The sequence below is a fragment of the Callospermophilus lateralis genome, chromosome 6 (genome assembly GCF_048772815.1).
Source record: "Callospermophilus lateralis isolate mCalLat2 chromosome 6, mCalLat2.hap1, whole genome shotgun sequence".
Classification (NCBI taxonomy): domain Eukaryota; kingdom Metazoa; phylum Chordata; class Mammalia; order Rodentia; family Sciuridae; genus Callospermophilus; species Callospermophilus lateralis.
Window position 1 is genome coordinate 148,720,934 of NC_135310.1, and position 12,499 is coordinate 148,733,432.

The window sequence follows — 12,499 nt, forward strand, 5'->3', positions numbered from 1 at the left end:
TCTCAATAAAATACAAAATAGGGCTGGGGATGTGGATCAGGGGTTGAGTGCACCTGAGTTCAATCCCTAATCATCATCATCATCATCATCATCATCATCCAGAGATGATTTAAATTACATGGGAGAAAGTATATAGGGTCTATGCAAAAACTACACCATTCTGTATGTGGGACTTGAACACAGGTATCTGAGAGGCAACCTGGAACCAATTCCTACTGATGCTGAGGGACAGCTTATCTACTACTTCTGGGTTTCCTGCCATGAAACTTTGAGATGAAAATTGGACTTTCCCCTGCAAAAACCCCCCAGTGAATTATGTTAATTAATTTTCAGAGTAGAACTCAAAAAGGTCAAGGTCATAGGAATATGAGGCTATCCAAGAATGGTAGTTCATAACTTCCCCTCTTGGGTTTGTGTTTGCTGTGTGTAAGTCTGAAAATATTACTCTTTCTTCTTTTATTTTTTATGTCAGATTTTATTGTTATTGTAAACATTTAACCTTTGATTTCCTGTATGTTGGTGAGGTAGGCACCAGTTTTTGTAGACTTGAAGTAGCTCAACAATACCAGGGAGTCGTCCCTATTTTCCTATAGGGTGCCTTTATTTCCTGCCATATTACCCATAAAAGAACAGGGGGCTTAGTTAGGCTTCCTTTTCGTTAGTCATCCCTCCCCAGAATACAGAAATTTGTTTATTTAACAAATATTTACTGAGTGCCCACCCTGGGCTTGTTCCTGGCTTTTGGTACCTGGTGACGTATTTGGAACAAAATAAATCCCCAAGAGCCAGCATCCCATTCACCCTGAGCTAGTCTTCTCAGGACTGAAATTTGGTTTTTGTATGTAAGTTTCCTAAAGTATGAAACAGACAACCACCTTTTGAACATATTACAAGGGGGTTGCCTTTGCCTTTGCCTTTCCCCATGGAGAGATTAACACCATGGAACACACTCCTGTCATCTGTGTCTCATGCCTAAGTTATTAGTCACCGTGCACTGGATGGGAGACCCGTGGTTTAATTAAAAGATGGGTAAGAGCAAGATTCCTAGGAAACCTCGATGACCTCTTAATGCAGAGTGACTCACAGTGCCCTGTGTTTAAGGAGGGCTATGGAGAGCATGTACCCAGTGAATGTTCTAGTTCCCAGGAGGCTGTTCAGGGGAGAAACGAGATGCAGGTACTACCCCTTCTTTTTAATTCCTCATCACAGGATACCGAGTCTTTGAGGGTTGTAAGACTGGGAAAAGAGCAAACAGACATAACATCCCTTTCTTCTGCACCCTGTTCCCAAACATGGCGGGAATGTGAGAACAACCATTCCCCCCCCCCCCCGCATCTGCAGGGGATTGTTCCAAGACCTCCCACCTCCATGGGACCAAAATCCGTAGGTCATCAGTCCAGCAGGACACACTAGAGGGACCTGGATGTTTATGTCCTGTGGAGAATGGTCTCCAAATGTAACAACTACTATTCCTTCTGGCTGAACCCTCAGGCTGGCCATTCCTCACCACCAGAAGGGAGTCTGCTTCTCCCTGGCTGAGACCAAGACCGACCAACAGAAGGCAGAGGTGGAAGTGATGTTCGTCCAGTTCTGAGTCAGTCAGACCCCTGGAAGCTGCCACTTTCGTACTCTCTGGGGAGGCCAATCACCATCTTGTGAAGAATCTAGACTCATCGACCCCAAAAGTGAGATGCTGTGTAGCCAGCGAGGCCCCTTAAAGGAACCCCCAGGGGCAGACAGGAGGGAAGAAGATTTTTGGACCCTCCAGTCCTCCAGCTTCCAACTGAATGCCACTGAGGAGGGACCGCAGGCCACACAGCACTGGTGACTACACAGCCGCGCCATGCAGAAAGGTCTGACCCGCAGAATCAAGAGAAGAAATAACCCACGGCTGTTGTACAAAGTCCCTGAACCTTTTCTTAGATCTCCAGCACACACCCACCACGGTCCATCATCGGCCAAGAGTTGCTCCCAGGGGTGTTAATTCTTTGGGTAGTGAAACCAGTGGACAAAGCTGGTTTCACTACCCAAAGTAATGAAGGGTCCCTGGTCCTTGGAGGAGAGGCCTGTGTGCAATGAGGTGGCAGAGACCCAGGGACACAGGTGGATCTATAGAGGCAGGGATTCTAGATGGAATTGGCCAGTGTGATCTCAGGGTTGCAAGACAAATTCTTGTCTCCCTAGAGGGTAAAACATGGCTTCTCCCTATTGCTGCTCCCTTGAAGCTTCTAAATCACCCATTTCTTTCCCCAAACATTTAACATCTCCATGCCGTTTGATTTAAGGAAAAATAAATCCTAACTTAGTACAAAGTAGGGTATTTGGTACTATGGCTGGGGCGGGGGTGGGGGATGGAACGTACAGGTGTGTGCTGAGGGGCCAAAGGATTCCAAGGAAAAGACTCCAGTCTCTTTTTCCAAGCCGTTGAGTCTAGAAAGAGGTGGACCCCAATATGGCAGCGGCTACCATCCAGCCATAGGAAGATAAAATCACTGCACAAGTGTGCTGGCTTCGTGGATGAAGCCAGGCTCCATCTAAAACAGAATGCCTTCTGTTTTCCTTTTTTTTCTAAACTGGTAGTGATGAGGTCACCCAAGGGACCCAGTTTCTCCCCTGGTTGCCCTGGTAATCAAAGCACATAATTAAAAGCTAGCTGGGGAGAGCAACGGATGTTATTCCGTGACCCAAGAACAGTTTTTTCCCTAAACAAACTCATGAGATCACATTAAATCCACAATAGGTTTAAATTCACCAAGTGTACGCTGCAGGGATCATCAGTACCGGGGTTTTCACCAAAGAGTATCCTGATTTTTTTTTTTTTTTTTTTCTTTTCCCAAAGTGAGGAACTCAAGTCTAGGTTGGGTCTTCTAGCACTTGCACAAGGCAGGAGTGCAGAGATCCTGGCAGAGACCCTAAAACCTGAAGTCAGTGGCTGAGAAGAAGGAAGAGAGAAGGGAGGACGGGAGGATTGGAGGGAGGAGGGAAGACGAGGAGGATGGGGGAGGGAGGGGAGAAGGGGAAAGAGGTGGAGAGATGGAGGGGGAGAGGAGAGGAGGAAGGAAAGAGGGAGAGGGAGGAGAGAGGGGGATGGAGGGATCGGAGGAGGAGGGAGGAGAGACAGGCATCCAAGAGGGTCTACAATGAGGGGACAATGAAGCTGGAGGAAATGACGCACCCCCCCCCAATCCCATTTGCATCTAGAGGATGAAGTCAAGTCACAATTAATTTTGTATTTTCTCTCCCCTACATGGCTGGTTCAGGATGGGGTATCAGGAACTTTTTTAAGTGGCTCTGAAATGCCAGAGCTTATTCTTCCACCCTGTCGCTGACACTGTAGTCTTGTGTCTTTTGTTTAGTAGGGTTTTTTGTTGTTGTTGTTTTTATTTGTTTGTTGGTTGGTTGTTTCGTTTAATTGGGGGAAGGGGAAACTGAGTAAATTCCAAATGCTCCAGCTTTGACCAGGTTTTGACGGTTTCCCTAATCACACGTGTAAATAGGCTGAGAACCAACGCCCTTCAGCAGCCCCTGGATGGTCCCCTCACCTGATGTCCACCTAAAGGGCAGGAAAGGAAGGTGCCGGTGGGTGGAGCAGCTGTTGCAACCTGCAGCCTCTAACCCAGCTGTCAGCCTTCAGAGGGAGGCTGGTGGTCCCTCCTGGAGGTCAGAGAGTAACCCCGTGGCTTCCTAGACTGGGTTTGAACCTGCCTGACTTTAAGCTACTCGTTAAAATTCAGCCTTCGTGTTCTCACCTGAATAACAGGGTAGTTAGCTCCATCTACCTCACAGAGGTGTGGTCAAAGGGCTGTGCTTAGTTCCCACGACATAGCCAGCAGTCACTGAAAGCTAGCTGTTGCTAACGTCATTATTAACAGTCTGCACGGGCCCTGCAGGGATGAATGACACCATGTGCTTTGAGAGGTGCAGGACAATTTCTCAGCATGTTCTTGATACCTAAATTGCAAGTTCAAGGCCAGCCTCATGACCCCAGGAGAAATGACCCATGCCACGGTGTGTTATGCAGCTAAGTGAGGATGTGTTAGGGTAGTGCATTCAGTGCATTTTCAGCTTGATGGGATTTTTAATTTACTATGGGCTTCTCTGGAAGTAACCTCTGCACCTCAATCCCTTATAAGAAAACTTCCTTGTTTTTTGAAACTTTGTCCCTCATTTGAAATGCAACTTAGCATCTCCAGAAGTTCCCTGAACTTGCTGCCCCACCCCATGAATAAGTGTGTTGTAGTCAAAGACATATCCCATGTTGGGTGCAGCATCCTTTACTTTTTAGGAGGTGTGTGCACATGAAGTTTAGGTAGGCTCCCAATTTTCCTGTATTTAGCAGTGTATAAACTTGGTGTAACACAGAAGTTTTTAAGCTGTGGGCTTAAAAATCGGGCATCAGGAGCTCTGTGAGTCTCCTAAAATTAAATGCAAACTTGTCTTGGTGCATTTATATGCTTCAAGGGCCAACAGATCCACAGCTGGGGTTGGATTCTCAAAGGGCAGTATGGCCAAAGAGCCTCTGTAATGGGAACAGCCACCAGGAAGCAGCACTCCACAGTCTATTTCAAGGACAGTGGGTTTGCTGAAGGTCTAGAGAGGTCTGGGAGTACATTCCAGTTTGGAAGGAGGGAGGTGTGGAGGAAGAGGCAAAGCAATGACATCAGTGGCAATCAGATGAACCCAGGATGCTGCAGTATGTGGGTATGAGAAGCAGAAATCCCATAGAGCTTCCCAGCGACTTGGGAGGCTGAGGCAGGAGGATTGCAAGTTTGAGGCCAGCCTCAGCAATGTAGCAAGGCCCTACGCAATTTATCAAGAGACCCGGTCACAAAATAAAGAATAACAAGGGCTGGGATGTGGCTCAGTGGTTAAACACCCTTGCATTCAGTTTCCAGTACCAAAAAAAGAGAGAGAGAAGAGAGGCCTCCTAGAGCCAAACCAAGCCCTGCCAACCCAACTGTCCCCTGCACTGCCTGAGGGAGCATACAGAGGGAGAGTCCAAGAGCCAGTGTTCTCAAAGTCAAGGGCTGGAGCTGGGGTGATCCAGAACCTCAGGGGCACGAAGGTGCAGGCCCAGCTGTCTGATCTCACACCAGTTCTCCATCCGTGACTGAGGAGATCACGTTAGAAAGACCTTAGTATTTCTTCCAGTTCTAGAGTAATGATTATAATGATTCCTTCAGTGTGCTCATGGAGTACTTCTTGCACACGAAAATACCTGGAAGAGCCAGATTCTCTAGAATCTGAATCTTACTTAACAGCTATAGGATTACTGAGTAAATTCCTGATGCCTGATTAAAATTGAATTTCAGATAAGCAACAAATAAATTTCTAAATATAAGTTTGTCCCAAATATTGCAGAGGACACACTGATCCAAACAGTCTCTCATATGTCCCGGTTCGACTTCATTGTTTTTTACTTAAGATGATGAAAAGATGGTACGCATTCAGTAGAAACCATGGTTCAAAATTTTGCATTTGGATCTTTGCCCAGCCTGGTTTCGTGGATCCCATCCCCTCTCTCAATGTTAGGCAGCGGTAGCAACTGCAGCCCCCGCACCCCACCCCGTCAGCCCCATGACCCCAGGGGAAATGACCCAGGCCACAGTGTGTTATGCAGCTAAGTGAGGATGTGTGGTAGGGTAGGTGCATTCAGTGCATTTTCAGCTTGATAGGATTTTTAATTTACTATGGGCTTCTCTGGAAGTCACCTTTGCACTGAAAGATTGTTTGCCTTTTACCTAAAATTCAGTTAACTAAGACTCGTATATTTTTATTTGCTCCATCCGGTGACTGTGTCTGCATTCTTTGCTCTAAATAAAAGCACACAAAATTAGGAATAACGATGGCGGGATGAATTCTGATGCTTTATCGGAACAACAAAAGAAATCACAGTAAACTATGGAAGCCTTGAAGGGTCAGCTCTATTTAGGTGATTTGAAAACACGACCACCTCTGGAACTCCAAGGGCCTCAGCAAAGGAGGTGCCCTGGAGCCCAGCCCTCATGAGCATCACCGCCAAGTCAGATCTGCTGGGATTCTGACATCTGGGCTGAAAGTCCCTCTGTGCTCTGACCTCACCTGGTTTTCATGGCAATCTCTCAAATTACACAAGGAGGTATTTCTGTAACTCTATCTCTAATTTTTTTTTCCCTCTCTTCTGGGGGTTAGATTTTTTAGGTCTCTGATTTTATCTAAAAAGAGATCTTAAATAAGTTTATAAGGCAATATAAGCTTTTCAGATTAGAGTATTTTAGAAACATCATAATATTATGCTAATTATGTGGGCAATTTCGGTCACTTTTATATATTTTTTTCTATATTTTACAAGGTCTGAAAAGAGAAACAAGGACTAATAAATTTTTTCTTCACATAGGAACGCTTGTATAGAAGCATTTAATTTTGACCGTAGCCTGCAGATATATAAAGTCGTGTGGGTCTATAAATAAATATGTGTGTATGTTAAATATATTCTTGAGTGCTCCACAGAATTACCCTAAAAGCACAACTAATTCCAACATAAGGATAAACCTGTAGGAAACCAGTTCAGTCAGACAAAGCTGTTCTGTCAGAGCTAGATAGAGTGTTGTGGACAACCTGTGTGTGTATTTTAAGTAGCATACACGGAGGATCCTGGAAAACATTGTGCTCTTCTTCGTTTTGAATTTCAACCAGTAGGCCCAATTCGTTTTTATTATCGAAAGACAGTATTTTTGAGCATTATTGCATTATTATGGCACATAATGTTTTTGACTTTGAAAATCTCTTCCTAATAGCGCTAGAAATTGACTTAAAAATGTAATGTGATAGAAGATGAAAAAGATCATGAAGGAAAGCAATTTAACATAGTAATACAAGCAAGAGGAGAGGAAGAAGGCACAGCAAGGTAAGCAGAAAGAAAGAAGCTGAAATGTCAAAAATGAAATCTATTTAGCAACTTTTGATGAATGGTTGGAAATAAATTACTTGAGGCATTAATAGACTCACAACGGTAACTGAATATAGAAGTTCTGGATGTATTCGTCATCCATGTGGCCATTTGCTTGCTTTTTCCCTCTAAAATATTTGAGATATCACCTTAAGGTGTGTGTGTGTGTTTGTGTGTGTGTTAATAGTGGCAGGGCTGGGGGTGAGTGCCTCGTGACTATTATTAGTATTTCAGAATATTCACCTTGGTTTTTATTGTCTAAATTAACTATTACGGTTGAAAACACTAAGACTTTCTTTTCCCAAAATATTTAATACAGAATAGAATTCTATTACTGCCTAATCTTTAAATCTGCCTTTCTTTTTGAATAGGCAGTTAATTAAATACCCCATAGTTATTTAGACAATCTTAAGGTTCTCACTTTCTCTTTTTGCTTTAAATTAGCTCATTTCTTGTGAGAATAATCATTCAAGAATCTTCCACGTGTGTACATTTAAGGCTTGTGATTGTTTTTCTTATCATCAGTGAATGACGGCCGATGACATTGTTAACCATGTATACAACATTAACTAAGGGGACACACGACCCTCACAAAAGGCCCGTTCTTTATTGCCCAAGATTCACAAATATTATTCCAAAGCTTGAAGTGACTGAAAATTGCCTCCTCTCTTTTAGGAAAATCCTCTCTCTACCTGCTGAGCTGCTAATCTATTTGTTCTTTCCTGAGTGTACCTGGCCAAAGTTTGTTTGCTTATTATCGAGCAGCTGCTTATGGTTTGAGGTCACTGCATTTTCAAAACCTCTTCTTAATTGTGGATATTCAACTTTGCACGTAGCAGATTCCTGGCTGTTTTGTTGTTCTAGAACTTTGTGTGACATATCCTGGAATAGTTTAGTTGTGATAAATGGTATTTTGCAGAAGGGTACATGTTTAGCTGAAGTTAGGGATCACTGAATATGTTTTTCCATTTTTTGGAAATAGGCAAAAATCTAATGGGAAGATAGACATTTGCACTCACAAAGATATCCTTTTTGTTAATAGATGGACACAAATAAGTGCATTCTATGGCATTGGAAGACTTAAATGAATATTAGATGTTAGCAATAAGAAAAGTGTGCATCGGTCTTGAAAATGCAAGCCTGTTTTTCATCTGTTATAGGCTTTTGGGGTTTTGTTTTTAAATCAGATATAAGACAAACTTTGTGGATGAATGAAAGCTGCCTGAAGGAACAGGAAAGAATAATTGAGGAATCCGACTGTCTTCCTGGCCATCAGATTTGTAAAATGTTACTGCTTGACCATACTTCAAAGCATCCTTGTCCACTGCTGGGAGCAGGGGAGGGATGCATAACCAAGACAATTATTTCAGGGATCACTTGACAACAGGAAGTCAAGTGGAAGATGTGCACGTCCTCTGGCCCAGCTCTGTAACTCGTAATATGTGTCCCAGAGAAACTCCAGCCTATGTTCTCAAGAAGAAAAAATGTCTATCCCAACTGTTTTTGTGACGTTGAAATGCCTGTTGTACTATATCCAAATAATAAACCTGGGATATATGATGAAATCAGATGTTTGAAAACATTTCAGTATATCCAAATGATGGAATATTACACAACAGGTATTACAAATGAACTATGTGCATTACCACAGGAGAGAAAAATAAGATTGATAAAGAAAAGCTGTTTGCAGAAGGCTAAACTCAATGCAGTGACATTTATGTAAAGTTTAGAGCCGTGGAAAAAAAATATTGAGTGTGCACACAAAGACTTGTAGGAAAGGATGAAATTGTGCAAAGGAAACAAACAAACAAAAATAACCAAAGGACAGTAGTGAATCCTGTAAAAGAAAGAAGGGGGCATAGAAAAAAAAAATAAGTGATCTTCTTACAGTAAGTGAATGAATAGATAATGAATATAATAAGAATAAAAATAAACAAAATCAGATACCATTGACAGAGACAGTGAGTCAACTCTCCTACACTCAGTTCGATAGAGAGGAGCTAGAGATGGCTATGCGGGTTTAAAATCATGGTCCTTCACTCAATAGCTTGACTTTTTAATTATATGTATTTATTTAGGTACTGGGCATGGAACCTGAGTGCTCTCTACCACTGGATTACCTCCCCAGTCCTTTTTATTATTTATTTTGAGACAGGGTCTTGCTAAATGGCCCAGGTTGACCTTGAACTTGAGGTCCTCTGCTTCAGCCTTCCAAGTTCATGGGCTACAGGTGTGCAGCGCTACTGCAGCTGTCACTAGTTTTAATACGGTGGATTAAACGGTGTTTAATTGTGAAGGAGACAAAAAAAAAAAAAGAATGACATTCTGAAACTACCTCACCAAGGCTTATATCTAAAAGCTAAGTGCTATTAAGAATCTTTTAAATTCAATTTTCTGAGGCTATTTCCCTATTAACATGATTTGACTTTATCATATTTGATTTTCTGACTGGCTTTCCAAGTAACCTTTATAGGCAGAAGGTACACTGGCCTGCAAAATGAGTTATGTTGCCCCAAATTTTGATCAAGGTAACAAAATAATGAAGATGCGCCCCTCTCCCACCCTCAGCCCTGTTTCTCCCTCCTCCCAGCCCCATCCTGCCAATCAACACATTCACACAGCGGCAAATAAGAATCCCCAGGCCTGGCCCTGCCCTCCCCTATCCTGGGCCGGCACACCAGTCTCCAGCCCAGCCTCGCCCCAGGACCCTCCGCTGCCTTCCCCTGCCTCCTGGGGCACCAGCTGCAGTAAGTCACTTGTAGTCAAAGCCCCCTAGTTTTCCACACCCCCCAGGAGTCTGCGCTCACAGTCTCCCTGTCTAGCAGACCTCCTCCACTGCCCCCTGCCATTCTTCCACCAGCTTCTTTCAAACTGAACACTCTTGGATCTCCTGTTTTGTCAAACTGTACTGGAGAGTGTCGTCTGTCTGTCCTTTCCACTAGATCTGTATGCTTCCCGAGGGCAGGAATCACAGAATGTCTGAGGCACTTTTGTCCACATGTCTACCCCATTGGATGGAAGGCATGGTGGATGTTCCATAAACGGAACTGAATTAAGGGACCATTGCTATCCCAGATTTGCTACAAGTTGTTAAGTTTAAAAATATGTTGTGCTGGTGACCCAGAAGCAGAATCAAGTCCCTGTGCCAGAGTCAAGTCCCAGGGCCTGCCAGCAGGCTCCAGCCACCATGGACACCAGAGGAGCTACTGTGACAGAACCAGCAGGCCCTGAACTGCACCATGCGGGAGGTGAACCAGGAGAGACAGAAACCAGAGACCCAGGAGAAGAAAATCATTGCAGATATCAAAAAGGTGGCCAAGCAGGGCCAGATGGATGCTGTGCGCATTATGGCAAAAGCCTTGGTGCGTACCAGGCGCTATATACGCAAGTTTGTGTTGATGCGTGCCAATATCCAGGCTGTGCCCCTCAAGATACAGATATTGAAGTCCAACAACTCAATGGCACAAGCCATGAAGGGTGTTTGTTACCAAGGCCATGGGCACCATGAACAGAGAAGCTGAAATTGCCCCAGATCCAGAAGGTCATGATGGAGTTTGAGAAGCAGGCAGAGATCATGGACATGAAGGAGGAGATGATGAATGATGCCATGGGGACCAGGAGTGCTGCAGTCCCGGCTGCAGCAAAATAACGGGGAGTAGATTGACACAGCAGGAGTGGGAGCCGTTTATTGTAGGACAGTAGGGGTATTTATACATTCCACACAGCTTATCCAATTAACATAAACTAGATACAGCAGTCAACCAATCAGGAATCTCCACACTTAATGGCTCGCTGACCACTCCCCTCTGGCAAAATGCCAGGCGCCATCCTGACTTGTTTACAGACTCTGACAGAGGAGGATGAAGAGGAGAGTGATGCTGTTGTGTCTCGGGTCCTAGATGCGCTGGGACTAAGCCTGATGGATGAACCCTCAAACCTCCCCTCCACTGGAGGCTCACTGAGTGTGGGTGCTGGTGGGAAGAAGGCAGAGAACACAGTTTCAGCCCTGGCTGATGCAGACGCAGATCTGGAAGAGAGACTCAAGAACCTAAGCAGAGAATAACCACCCCACTGCCAAGGGGGATGTGGGGGAACAGACACCCAGGGTCTTCACCATGCCCCTCTGTAATAAAATTGGACACTTCTTCCCCCCATCCCCGAAAAAAAAAAATGTTGTGCTCACTATTGGCAAAATCCCTATCCAAGAGTGATTGAGTCTCTAGCTGAGTCCTAACTATATCCTTATTTTCTGTTGTCACCTTGACTTCCTATTATCTGGGATTCTCTCTTGTTTCTCTCTCTTTCTCTCTACCTCTCTGCCTCCCCTCCCCCCTCTCCCCCACCCTCTCTTTTCGTCCACTCTGTACACTAATCTGGATTGAAATAGTCATTCCCTTGCATCTGGGCTGATAAAATAATTGCAGAGATTTTTCATGCAATTAACTCAAGGGGTAGTCTCCAGCTATTATGCAGGGTTTTCTATAGCACCACATACTGCTATATCTAATTTGCAACTATACAAATCAGTGACATTTTGGAATTTAAGGAGGTTCATTAGCTTACAATGTTTATTCTGCAAAATCTTGGCTGCTATTAAAAAATAACCTCCCCCACTTGACAAAAAATTGTCAGATCTCTTTATGTTGCTTCAGGGTTATACCATCAGCTATGTGTCAGTGTGGCACCTGGAATCTCAGTTTCTCAGTCTTTTCTAGACATTTGTGAGTGGGCTACAATGAGGCAGGCAGGCTGCCGACAGGAAGTCACAGAGATGAAATCTTATGTCCCACATTGGAAAGTCTTAGCACCTGGCAGAATTATTTTGGTCCCCAACCCATTGTTGGGTCTATGCCCAAGAAAGCTAAGGATGGAATTTGCAAAGCTAAGTATGGAAGTTGGGTGGCAGAATATCACCAGTGTGTCCTTACTGATTAGAAGGTAGAGATGGGGTAGATACAGGAAGAGCCACTGTAGCAGTACCACCAGGATGATGCACCCTAAACCAACACTATACTCTCTCTCTCTCTCTCTCTCTCTCTCTCTCTCTCTCTCTCACGCACACACACACGCACACATACGTACACATTCTACTGGATGCAGTCAAATCATCGTCCACACCTGCTATGCTTGTGTGCAGGTCCTGGAAGTGGGACCACCATGAAGCTAGGAGATGTTTTGAGGGGGGGAGAATTAAAAACTAGAATTAGGCTCAATGCAGCAGAGGAACAGAAATTCGTGGTGAACTAGAAGGGTAGAGATGGAATCTGTTGACCTTGAGAAGCATTAGAAACTGTAAGAAGAGAGGGACACATAAGGTTTCTGAGGACACCCTGCCCCAGCCATGGCACAGAGCTGCCCAGCACTCCGTGGTTAAGACTGGCTATTACTGAAAGAGAAGACCATCTGCTAAGGATGGAGTTGCTGAGGCAGGACAGAAAGGTCCTATGGCTATTTGGAATACAGAAGTAATTTCCTACCTGGGGAAGCTTTTCATACCTAAGAAAAATTCCAAGGTGGGTAATCTTACTTAAGAGTGTAGGACATTATTGCAATTATATATATTTTATGGAA

General features: G+C 44.1%; 1 pseudogene; it reads left to right on the forward strand.

Moving 5' to 3' along the window:
• The first annotated feature begins 1,292 nt into the window (after positions 1-1,292).
• On the forward strand, positions 1,293-10,991 carry LOC143402209 (charged multivesicular body protein 2a pseudogene; annotated as a pseudogene).
• Positions 10,992-12,499: the final 1,508 nt, after the last annotated feature.